We start from the raw sequence: 12,561 nt of genomic DNA, 5'->3' as shown, positions 1-12,561 counted from the left end.
TGTAATTAGGGATCTCTCTATAAAGAATCACACAACAATATTTTACTGTGCCTTCAAATGACATGACAAGTGGCTAAAAACAACAGTGATGGTCCACAAAGTCAACAACAGGTGAATCTTATATGTGCATCATACATAGGCACACTGACTGATTCCTGTAATGGGTTAGACACATGGCTGTTTTGCTGTGTGGGCAAGCAACCCAAACCATGACATTGTAACTGGTAAAAACAGTACTCCCTCCTCCCATAACTCTGTGCGCTTATTTGTAGATGTCAAGGTCAGAAAGGACCACTGTGATCACATAGTCTGCACTGATGCAGCTGTGCCACTGTAAGCTCTCTCGTGTTTTAGCTCTAAACCGATGGGAGAAAGTTCTCCCGTTGACTTAATTAACCCTCTCCAATAAGTGGTGGTAGAGCTTCTCCTGCCAACATAGTGCTGTCCACACTAGTGCTTAGGTTGGCGTAACTTATGTCGCTCGGGGCGGGGGGTGTGTGCAATCCAAGTTATACCGACATAAGCAGTAGCGTAACCATAGCCTGAACGTTAGTCCTCTGGTTACAATGAGTTTGCTAAGTTTTATAAGCCCCGTCTAGAGCAAGAGTTCAGTTAGCAATGACAATTTTTTACACAAGGGGTTGTTTTAAATAATCTCAGGATACAATCTGCACCTGTGAATCTACTAAACTGAATCAGTACTTCTAGCAGTCACTCCCTTTTCACTTTTTTCCCCCCTCAACCTCCGTTCTGTTTCAAAGCTCATTGTGATTCATACTCAGTTACCAACAGCAAGCAAGGTTTGCCTACTGATAGTTCAGCAGTTTCCCAAAATTAGAAACATACAATTAGCCAAAAATGTATCTTAAATACATGTGCGAGAGTTTAAATTACAGTATTCTGCACCTGTGTACCTTGTAAATATGGCATCATAATTATAATTTTTAAAACCACACAAATGTTTCAAGATTTATAGTCACATCAATATTCCTCCCCAGTTTGAAAGAGCTTCTACTCTGATAGGAGTAATATCTTGAAGACTTACATTTAAATACAGATAAGAGGGCTGGGCTAATGGCCTAATTGTGTATCCGCTTTGTTATGTGATTGAAGAGGGTTTGTTTTCCAGACATGTATTCCTCCCTCCAGGACAGTAGGAGTCGACAGTATTTTAGAGGTATGTGTTTGGCTCCTGGGAGCAAAGTGCACCATTTTGCTCTGTGACCATGCAGATATTTAATGCCCCAGTACAATGAATTACATCATGGAATTAAGAGATCATCAAAACCTCTGACTTCCAAACAGACATGTTGACCTCCCTCTCTGCTCATCTCTCCTCCCACAGCTACAAACATGAAACTCCTCCTTAAATTCTTCACAATCTCTACACATCTGGAAACTGGCCAAATTTGAACCCACAGCACCAAATTGCTTCTCTCCCCACATCCTAGTTCTATCCTAGTCTGGATTCCTCCCCACTGATGATTCCGAGTCAAAGGTGAAGGACAAGAATTGGTAGCAGGGAAGCAGGTTGGTCAGGGAAGTTCAGGCCAAAGATCTACCAGTTTTTCAGGCCAAAGGGGGGCTACTGAAATCAAGACTTCTACAAGTAAGCATCATAACCTAACCCGCATTCCCCTCACTGCTGCAACTACTCGCAGATGTTTTAAGTAAGCTGATGTTTCAACTGTGCCTAACGTTCAAAACCCTCAGCCAATTTCCCAGTGCTATCCACTTGGGAAATAGTCAGTTTCCTGCAAGTTAAGCAACTACTATGGCCAAAGAATAAAGTTTTGTTCATCCTTCAGCTGGAAGAATGAAGGACTTGTACCTTGAATGTAGAGCATTAAAGTAACAGATAAGCAAGGGATGCCTTAAGTTCCAGCTGGGATGTGATGAAGCTCCCAGGGGAAGAGGAGTATATAATAGCCAAGCAGATTCTAAAACTTTTTCAGCTACACTGACAAACAGATGCTCATCTATAGATTAACAAGTCAATATCTACAGATCGGTTCCAAATTGCAACGTACATTTTAGGTAACTTGTCAAAATTGATTTTGTTTGTATCGATTTGATGCTACAGAAGAACACCTTGAGTGCTCAGAAAAGATTTCAAATAAAAAAGCAGAGTCTGACACTACCCAAACACTTCCTACCGACTCTGACAATAGAGTTGAACAAGTATCAGAAAGCAAACTCTAAAGACGTTTTCAAATTACATTTAATAATGAAATAGGTCTTTACACAAAAAAATGGATTGGCTAATATTTTTGGGAGACAAGCTTAAACTAACTGTAGGCAGGGTCCATTTATTTAAATGAAGGCGATTAAAATCAGTGATTTAATCATGATTTAAATAAATCAATTTTAATCTTGTTTTGCATTTGTACTTTTGAGTTATTTTCCTAAGGAAAGGTTGAGTCTCATTGGTTGACGTAGTATGGTATTTTTTGCAAACAAGTTTGGGACACACTACATCTATGCGCATTTAAGCAATTATACAGTTAATTTTTACGTTTTCTTTTATATTATTAGAAAATAGTGAATGATATTTCTTATTTACTAGATAATAATTAATGGTTTACTCACCATTTGTGTCAAGCTGTGTTTGGATGGGAATTGGACTTCCATTAAAAATGCACAAAAACAGCACTTTAAAATATTTGTTTTTATTAGTTAAATAAAGCTACTTTAAATGTGCTGGATAAAGAAGAAAAAAGTTCATCAAAACATGTTTTGCATTTATAATTAACTGATTTATTAAATGAAGCAAAAGGTGTCTGTAGTTAGCAAATTAACCTGATTGTTTCTCATCAGCATGTCCTTCAAGATTGTAAGATTGTAGAACTAGATCTCATCCTCTTACATCTTGTTTCTATTCATAGATTCGAAGAGATCAACAAGCTTTCTTGCTTCCTGAACTCCCAACCAGTTTCTAAATTTTGAATGAACTCGCTGAATAAACTGAAATGAAAAAAATATTCTCTGCGCTTGCAGACGAGCCTACTGCTATCAAAAATTGGTCAGGTAAGTACCACACGGACAGAGCCCGCACCCTTCACCGCCTTCCACACCCCAATCCCCTGCCCCAGCCCTAAGCCCCCTCCTGCACTCCGAACCCCCTCATCCCCAGCCCCACCCCAGAGCCCGCACCCCCAACCAGAGCCCTCACCCCCTCCCACAGCCCAATCCCCTACCCCAGCCCAAAGCCCCCTCCTGCACTCTGAACCCCTTGGTCCCAGCGCGGAGCCCTCACCTGCATGCCAACCCCCTCATCCCCAGCCCCACACCAGAGTCCACAACCCCAACCAGAGCCCTCACCCTCTCTGGCACCCCAACCCCCCTGCTCCTCATTTCTGGCTGCACCTCCAGCCAGAGCCCTCATCCCCTCCCGCACTCCAAACCCCTGCCCAAGCCCGGTGAGAGAGAGTGAGGGTGGGGGACAGCAAGCGACAGAGGGAGGGAGTATGAAGTGAGCGGCGGCGGGGCCTTGGAGAAGGGACAGGACAAGGGTGTTCGGGTTTGTGCGATTAGAAAGTTGGCAACCCTAGGTACCAGGTGATTAGCCAGTGACTTCCACCAGTTCAGTGGTCTTACTTTCTTGAAATCTTTGACAGCAAATAGGACTATTTGAATATTACTGATGTAATTTAATTGTTTTTAATAGATTATAGCAAGTTTAGGCCTTAATGTACATTGTCATGATTTTAAATAGATTTTTAAAAGAAACAATTTAAAGTAAGAAATCTGATGTTTTAAATTGTAATCATTTAAATTTTCTAATCCCATAAACATTTTGCCCAATGGTTAGGCTCCACTAAACCCCTCTCTCCTGCTGGTACTCCTCTTCCGGAACCACCGGCCCTTTCAAGTGGTAGCCAGCAGCTCCTCCCCTCTTCTTGCTCTAGTGGCGCAGTAGTCCTTAGCAGAAGCAGTTAGTCTGGTTTATCCTTGTTTCCAGCTGTTTTTCCAGACATCCAGGCTCTTCCAAGGCTTGTAGAACAGCTGGAAACAAGCAGCAGCCATCTCTCCATGACCTAAGCAGGCAGTATTTAACTTCAGATTGGGAGGGGTCCAAATGAGGTAACTGAAGACAAAGACTTTTTTCTGCTCTATCTTCAAGTCTTGGGCCTGGTCTATACTACCCGCCTGAATCGGCGGGTAGAAATCGACCTCTCGGGGATCGATTTATCGCGTCCCGTCGGGACGCGACAATCGATCCCCGAATCGGCGCTCTAACTCCACCAGCGGAGGTGGTAGTAAGCGCCGCCGACAAAAAGCGGCAGAAGTCGATTTTGCCGCCGTCCTCACAACGGGGTAAGTCGGCTGTAATACGTCGAATTCAGCTACGCTATTCACGTAGCTGAATTTGCGTATCTTAAATCGACTCCCCGCTGTAGTGTAGATGTACCCTTATTCAGCAGTAGGAACTCAGTGTATTTGCATATTTACAGTTTGTACAGCACTGTGTTCATTTAATGGCACTATATAAATATCAAGAACGTTAGGCTTTTCATTTAGGCATTTGCACATTCAAGCCAGCTGTTTCTCCTAACCCACAAACTGTTTTGATAAAATGATAATTTCCTAATGACCCACAATATGACAGTGAGACAGGAGAACGATTGCTGACTTAAAAAGAAAAGCTATTTTGCATAGTTAAGGAGAAGTTATGGGAACTAAACATTAAGTACTACTTAATATCTGGCAAGCCTTACTGATTGGTCAATTTAGCTCCCCTGAGGAAGAAGTGTCTTCTTTGTTAAACAGAACAAAACCTAAGATTAAATAGAGAATCCCAATGACTACAGTTCAGAAAGGACTACACTCAGACACTGTTCAAAATTCACATTTTTATTCTTATGGGTAAGAAGTCTCATTTTTCTAATGTTTTTGTTGCCACGAATATACTGTAATTATCTAAAGTCATAACTAGGGCCCTACCAAATTCATGGCCATGAAAAACACATCACTGAGCATGAAATCTGGTTTTTGTGTGCTTTTACCCTATATTATACAGATTTCACAGGGGAGACCAGTTTCTCAAATTAGGAGACCTGACCCAAAAGAGAGTTACAGGGGCTCACAATTTTAGGGGAGGAGGGTCACGGTACTACCACCCTTACTTCTGCGCTGCCTTCAGAGCTGGGTGGCCAGAGAGCAGCAGCTGTTTGCCAGGCGCCTAGGTCTGAAGGCTAAGGGCGGCAATACCATACCATGCCATCCTTATTTCTGTGCTGCTGCTGGCAGCAGCTCTGCCTTCAAAGCTGGGCTCCCGGCCAGCAATCACCGCTTTCCAGCTGCCCAGTTCTGAAGGCAGCCACCACCACCAGCAGTGCAGAAGTAAGGGTATCAGTACTGCAACCCTCCCTGCAATAACCTTGCGACCCTCCCACAACTCCTTTTTGGGTCAGCACTCCTAACATTGCAACACCATGAAATTTCAGATTTAAATAGCCAAAAACATGAAATTTACTATTTTAAAATTCTATGACCGTGAAATTGACCAAAATGGATCATGAATTTGATAGGGCCCTAGTCATAACCAATTGATCCCAGGATTAGAGAGACAAGGGGGATGAGATCATATATTTTATTGGACCAGCGTCTCTTGAAGAGACAAGCTTTCAAGCTTACACAGAACTCTTCATTAGGTCTTCTTCAAAGCTCTGTGTAGCTTGAAAGCCTGTCTCTCTCATCAACAGAAGTTGGTCCAATAAAACATATTACCTCACCCACCTGGTGCCTCTAACATTTATCTAGTCAGGCTTATAAACACCTCTTGCTGGACATCTATCTTATGGTCTGGACAATTATTTTTAATTAAAATCTACAATATCAAATAATATGAAAGACTGATCCTCCCACATGGACAAACGATCAGCTTCTCTAAATATAAAATAAACCCAACTCCTCAATTATGAGGCACACCTCTTTCAAGAAAGCCTGGGAAAACAAAAAGACATACTCTCTCTTGATCCACCAGCACTCAGATTGGAGCAAGTTTCAAAGTTAGGGGACCCTCATTGAGCATACTTGCCAACAACCACCTACCATTTATAGCAAAGGAGTTTAGAATGCCCTCACGACATGTAACAGCAGCAATATTGTCCAGGGAGAAAGGCACTCTCTCAGGTAACCAGGGTCCAAACTATTACATTTTAATAATTTTTGTAATAAACTTCAAATAGCCCCCATCATATTTTGGAATAATCTGCAAGTGCATTTATTTTCAGCTACCAAAATCCACAAATTTCTTTACTAGAGGGTTCTGGAAAAGAGAGACAGACTCACTAAAAAAAAAAAAAACGTCCAAAAAAGGATCATTTTTAAGGGCTTCAGAGTAACAGCCGTGTTAGTCTGTATCCGCAAAAAGAATAACAGGAGTACTTGTGGCACCTTAGAGACTAACAAATTTATTAGAGCATAAGCTTTCGTGGATATGCATCCGAAGAAGTGGGCTGTAGTCCACGAAAGCTTATGCTCTAATAAATTTGTTAGTCTCTAAGGTGCCACAAGTACTCCTGTTCTTCTTTTTAAGGGCTTGTATCTCACACTAAACTGAAGTTGCAGTTTTTCAGGATATTCTTTTTGCACTTAGAGAGAAAGTGCTGTAAATCTGGTGAGGATTCACTACGCATATATAAAGCGGAGATTAAGTTTTCATCAGTGTTACCTTAACTATGGATCCACTACAGAATCTTCATAATACAGGAAGTGTTAGTGTTTACGTTACAAGCAGCTGTGAGTGTTTGTAAAATAGCTCAGACAGTGCAGTGGAGGCTATGGCCAACAGCCTATTGATTTCTAAGGGCATGTCTACACTGCAAAGAAAAAATCCCTGTTCCAAGTCTCTGAACCCCAATCAGTTGACTCGGGCTGCGGGGCTAAAAAGACATTCCCCAGGTTTCAGAGCCCAGGCTCCACACCCAACCCAAATGTCTATTTTAGCCCCGCAGCCCAAGCTACACAACTCAGTAGTGCCACGGTTTGTTCTTTGCAGTGTACACATACCCCAAGTGGAGGTGGGCTGTAAACATACATATTTAATTTCCTTCCTCATAATAATCCATTTTCCCATGTATAGTTATTTTTATCCCTTGCTGAAAAGACCCTTATGAACATTATTAACAAGAGACCACAAAAACTCTTATAAATCAAATTTAAAGGGGATTTTTAAGGGACAAACTATTTAAAGCATGCTCTACTCAATTTAAAAACATATCGGGTTGACCTTATTCCTTTAAATGCAGTCAGTTCAAGCAAACTAAACCAAGTAAAAGGATAGTTGTCTGAGAGAAGACTTAGTTGTAATATCATTGCTTCCAGTTCCCCGTCTGCTACATGTACCTTTCCCACCTCCTCAAAGATGATTTAATAGGAGTTATTCTTGGACATAATTGTGAGATAAATCAAATCCCATCTGTTCCCACCAAATTAACAAAAAACACTTGCTCAACACCACTCACACATCATCAAAAAGTTTAAAAAGTAAACAGCCTTGGAGTTAAAGGAAATTCTGCAGGATGTACTGATCTTAAGAGTAGGTTAGATAATGTCTATCAGGGATGGTCTAGACAGTATTTGGTCCTGCCATGAGGGCAGGGGACTGGACTCTGACCTCTCGAGGTCCCTTCCAGTCCTAGAGTCTATGAATCTATGAATCTTGCCAGTTGCTCTCAATATAACCTTTCTGGGGGCAGAGGAGGAACCAACAACCAAAAAAACCCCCAAAAAAGCGCCATATTTGTCACCTGAAAATCATGACTTTTGATTGATATGGCCCATTCAGATCATAAGTAAAAAAAAAAAAAGTTCATTGACAATGTGAGTTTTGTTTTAACATCACCACTTTGCACAGTTACCATATTTTTATTAAAATATTTTTTCCTTGTTCTGTCCTCCCAATTTGTATCTGCTTCGTTCAGTTTTACTTAATTATGACTACAGATGCTGCTGTGTGGCATTTTAGTTATTAAGAAGGGTCAGCAATAAAATACAATAAGGCTAGAAATGCAATACACTCTATAACGAGCACCTCTAGTAGCCCCTTACTTTCACGTAGAATGTGATTTATTTATTTTTTTAAATCAGGCAGCGAGAGTTGGGAGGGTGGGGAGTGAGAGCAGGGATGAACAGCGGAGTCAGCAGCATCCTTGCTGTAAGTAGGAAGAAGTGGAGGAGTAAAAGGCAACAAGTCTGGGTGGTAGGGAGGTTAGAGATATAGGGGAGAGCAAAAACTGTAATGAATCTTATTTTCCTTTGCCCCCTGTTGTCCCAGGACGGACGGAGGGTGAATTCCCTCAGGCCTGTAAAGTGCTTTGAGATCCTCAGATGAGTGGTGCTCTAGAAGGATAGGGCATTCAGTTTCAGGGGTAGAGGCTGTGTTCCTGCCTTCCCAATACTTGACTGCAACAGACAATACTGCTGGTTCCTTAGCAATCACAAATTTTGGACTGAAGGGGCGTGGTGCCACTCATCTGACCAATTCCAAAATTTCAAGGGCTGTTCTAGGTATCTAGGGAAGAACCTACTGATTTTGGTAAAAATTGGAAAACTGGAAAAGCCTGATTTCCATTGATGTAAGTGAGAGAAGAAGGACCGCCGAATGCCCATTGGGTGCAGCAGGCAGAGGAGTGTCTCTGGCGCCCCCTGCTGCTGCCTACACATCACAGACAGCAGCTTTATAGGATGGTCTTTCACCAGGTGTACAGCTCAGCCTACATAAGCAACAATGCATCGGAGCCGCTATCGTTTATTGTCATTTCAATTATCTGACAGGTACCTCAAATGTTCACATAGGGCCTCTTGTTCCTTGTTAATTTACAAATCTAAATAAATAAATAAAAATAATAAATTCCATCGTTGAAGAAAAGATCACACATAGTATGACAACACACTGGTCACCAGACATAAAATTGTCAGCACTTGGATGTGTTTCTTCAGTAGTTATTTCCCCGTGTTGCTGACATAATTAAACATGAACTTGCCTTAGTGCCTTTTCTACCTTAAATGTAATCAGGTAAGTTTCATAGTGCAATGTACTTTGAATAATGTTGGGTGTGTAACAATTGAGTTTCCCTTCTGGCTTTACAACCCTAATTTAATTCTATTCCCCTGCATGGACAAAACCTTGTAAAGCCTTGCATTGAAGGATCTCAGAGCACTTGACAAAGGTACGTGTCTTGTTCCCATTTTACAAATGGGAAATGAAGACATGGCCCCATGATGTTTCCTCTGCAACCTCAAAAATCAACATTTCCTTTCTTTAAGGATCACTTTAACAATGCAAAAGGCCATGGAGCATGCAGGCACATCCCAGTCCCCCGAGTCCTTTAAAACAGGCAACTGTAATTGCAGACCACAAGACTAGGAACAAGCATATGACCTATACAGGAAGCCAGATATTAGGCTTCCTGCCTCTCACGAGGGGCAACAGACAGGAAAAACTAAAGATCAGGGAAGGACCTGCAACACCGCCTTACAGAGTAGCCAGGAACGGCTAACCAGAGCATAGTATCCCTCCCACTTCCCCTCCAGCTAACAGAAAGCAGGAAAGTCTTTGTTTTTAAGTGTATTACTTTGAGCCTCTTGCATCTTCCATTATTTAATAAACCTACCCTGAAGAAAGAGACACGAAATTCAACGCAAGCACTTAGGCTTTATATTTGCACTGCCCCGGGCTGGTGAATCCGCCAACTGGCATACAGTCAAGATATCCTACTAATTAGGATCCTATTTTAGGGAGTGACTCCAAAGTCAAAAGTTTTCCAACCACCTAACATCAACTTTATGGACTTGAAATCTAAACTGAACATATATTACCATACTTGCATCTGAAGAAGTGAGGTTCTTACCCACGAAAGCTTATGCTCCCAATACTTCTGTTAGTCTCTAAGATGCCACGGGACCTTCTGTTGCTTTTTACAGATTCAAACTAACACGGCTACCCCTCTGATACTTGATACCATACTACAGTGCATGGAGCATCCAACAACCCACAGACCACAAAACAGCATTCCTAATGGAAACATCTCAATATAAAATCTCAGCTAGAAAATTAACCCAAGTTAAATCACTTGACTAACCCTAGTGGAACGTTACCGGCTCAGCCTACACAAGCAACAAAAACCAGCCATACTAGGTACAATAGCACAATGGTGGCACAATATATCCACTAAGGACTAGAAGCAACGTTACTATATCTACAGGATTTAAAACCTATATCTTTAAGCCTATCAGAAGCTGCATACTAAAAGCTATGCTGAGAGAAGTTCAACTTGCCAGGTCAGGCACTCAGAAGTTAGGAATTGGCAAAACTTGACAAGCAATGGGAGGGGGAGGCTGCTCAGCACCTTTGAAAGTCAAGCCATTTATTTAGGTACTTAATCAAGGCTTGAAAAGCCTAACTTTAGCTACCCACTTCTGAACGCCTTTGCCAGAATGCTTCTAATATAAAATCCAGAAATGCTTCATTACCTACCTAAGTACAAAACTACTGAAACAGAGCCACCACCTCTTTGGTGAAAGGCAGCAGCAGGGTCACACTGCACAATAGTAAGAAGAGAAGCTTCAGCAAAGTGTCTCTGGACGAACCCTTACTCTTAACATCCAGACAGGGTAGACAGGAGAGCTGTTTTTAAAAACCCTCATTTGAAACACAAATTGGGTGTGACAAATCTTACTGTAGCTTCTGAACCTGTAGTCCAAGCGTCTAGTTACTATCTGGATGATAGACAACACTATGGTGTTGATACTGTCTGGCAGTATAAGCAATAGGCAAGCCACCACATGAGTTTTTTTTCTAATGCTGTTGTTTGTTTAGGTAAAAACTGGATCCAAAAAGTACTCTTAAACCAACTCTAGATTGGACCCCAAACATTTTCGTCTGAGAACTTATCCTCAGCACTCTGAAGACAAAATGAATTCTACAAGAACAATACTGTAGCACATCAGCCGCCTTTGTATTTAACATAAGCAAACATGCATTAGCAACTCAACCCTTGACCCTCTAACCTAGACCCTGCCATTGAATGACGTTGGGTGATTTTCTTCATTTGTACATAAGACTTTATTCACATGAGTAGTGACTATTCACGTGCCTAAATTAACTATGTGCACATACATGCCTGCAGCATCAGGGACTAATATTGTGGGAAATGGGGGGTTCCCACTAAAGATTCTCTTTGTGACATAAAATCTTTGTCTCTTCAGAATGAAATTGCTTCAGTGCTAACAAGGAAAAGTTTAGAATTTCTGTACATTAACTTTATACACGAGACAAAATTTGCACAACTAGGAACCTATAGTTAGGTTCCTAAGCCCGTATTTCAGCACCTAAAGCATGAGATTTTCAAAAGCACCTCAGTGATTTAAACATACCAAGTCCTACTGACTTCAAATCAAATAAGATGGGTGAAGCATTTCAACTTTCTTGACTTGTGGAAGTTCAATATATCATCACGTGATGTTGTATGCAAATATAGTACAGGCCATTTGCTTATCAATTTTGAGTCAGAGTTTGTGTTGTTCTCACATCAAGGATGTTAATGAGACCCTGGGCTTATCTTTCAGTACAGATGAACATTTCTTAGAAAAAAAGACTATATAAAACCTGAAATTCTACTAACAATTACAAAACTTCCCTTTTATCAATTTAAGACTAATATGTTAAAAAGTAAAGAACTAGCAACTATAAATAAAAATAAAACCAATTTAACTTTAAAAAAAAAAATCAGTAAAAGTCCCAATGATTTTAAATCATTATTTTTATCCACCCTGCAATGAAGATCTGAATAGACATCTCAAGTGATGAAACCCCAGTACACAATCCAATTTCACTACATCACAATTCTAGTCAAATCCTGACCTCAACAAATTTTACACACAAGTATAGACAGACACAAGATGGTCAAGTGACTTACTTGAGGCACAGTGAGTCACTGGCTGACCCAAATTAGACCAGCTCTACTTTGAAGTCAAAATGAGCGGCTTTTCCAATTCTTTAATCACAAGACCATAATTGCATGCTAGCCAAAATACACTCTCAGTATTCTGAAAATTGGTTAATATCTAGTACTCTCATACCACTGTTCCAACATTACCTATTCCTCACAGAGATAAAAAAAGTCAGCGCTAGTCACACAGTACCCAGCACCTAATAATGACCGCATATATAATGACCAATGCTATATTTTAATAACAGTTCTTCAGTACTTGTTTCCAATACTTAAATATTCAGCAACTAAGAAGAAATCTTCATTAAATGGGAAACATCACAGATATACAAGAACTTCTCCATGAAAAATTAAATTTGAAATTTGGCTAAATATGGAGCTTACTTCATACATGTTTAAGTATATTTTATACATCAGGTGAGGATTATGCAAGGCAAGAAAAAAGTGAGCAGACTTAAAATCTGACTTAATTGAGAAAAAAACATGTCCTAAAATCATAACCATGGTGCTAATTATAAGAACGGCCTCCCTAAGATATCAGCAAAAACAGCTATATGCTTTCTTGTGTAAGTGTTTCAATTAGCAAAATGGACACAGATTTAAA

General features: G+C 40.7%; 1 protein-coding gene across 3 annotated transcripts in view; it reads right to left on the bottom strand.

The window, feature by feature from the left end:
• The window catches only part of ATRN (attractin), a 239,209-nt gene that overhangs the window by 194,752 nt on the left and 31,896 nt on the right, over positions 1-12,561 (bottom strand). The window lies entirely within an intron of this gene.

This window comes from Trachemys scripta, chromosome 5, assembly GCF_013100865.1.
Source record: "Trachemys scripta elegans isolate TJP31775 chromosome 5, CAS_Tse_1.0, whole genome shotgun sequence".
NCBI lineage: Eukaryota > Metazoa > Chordata > Testudines > Emydidae > Trachemys > Trachemys scripta.
This window is presented reverse-complemented; position numbering and strand designations above follow the sequence as displayed.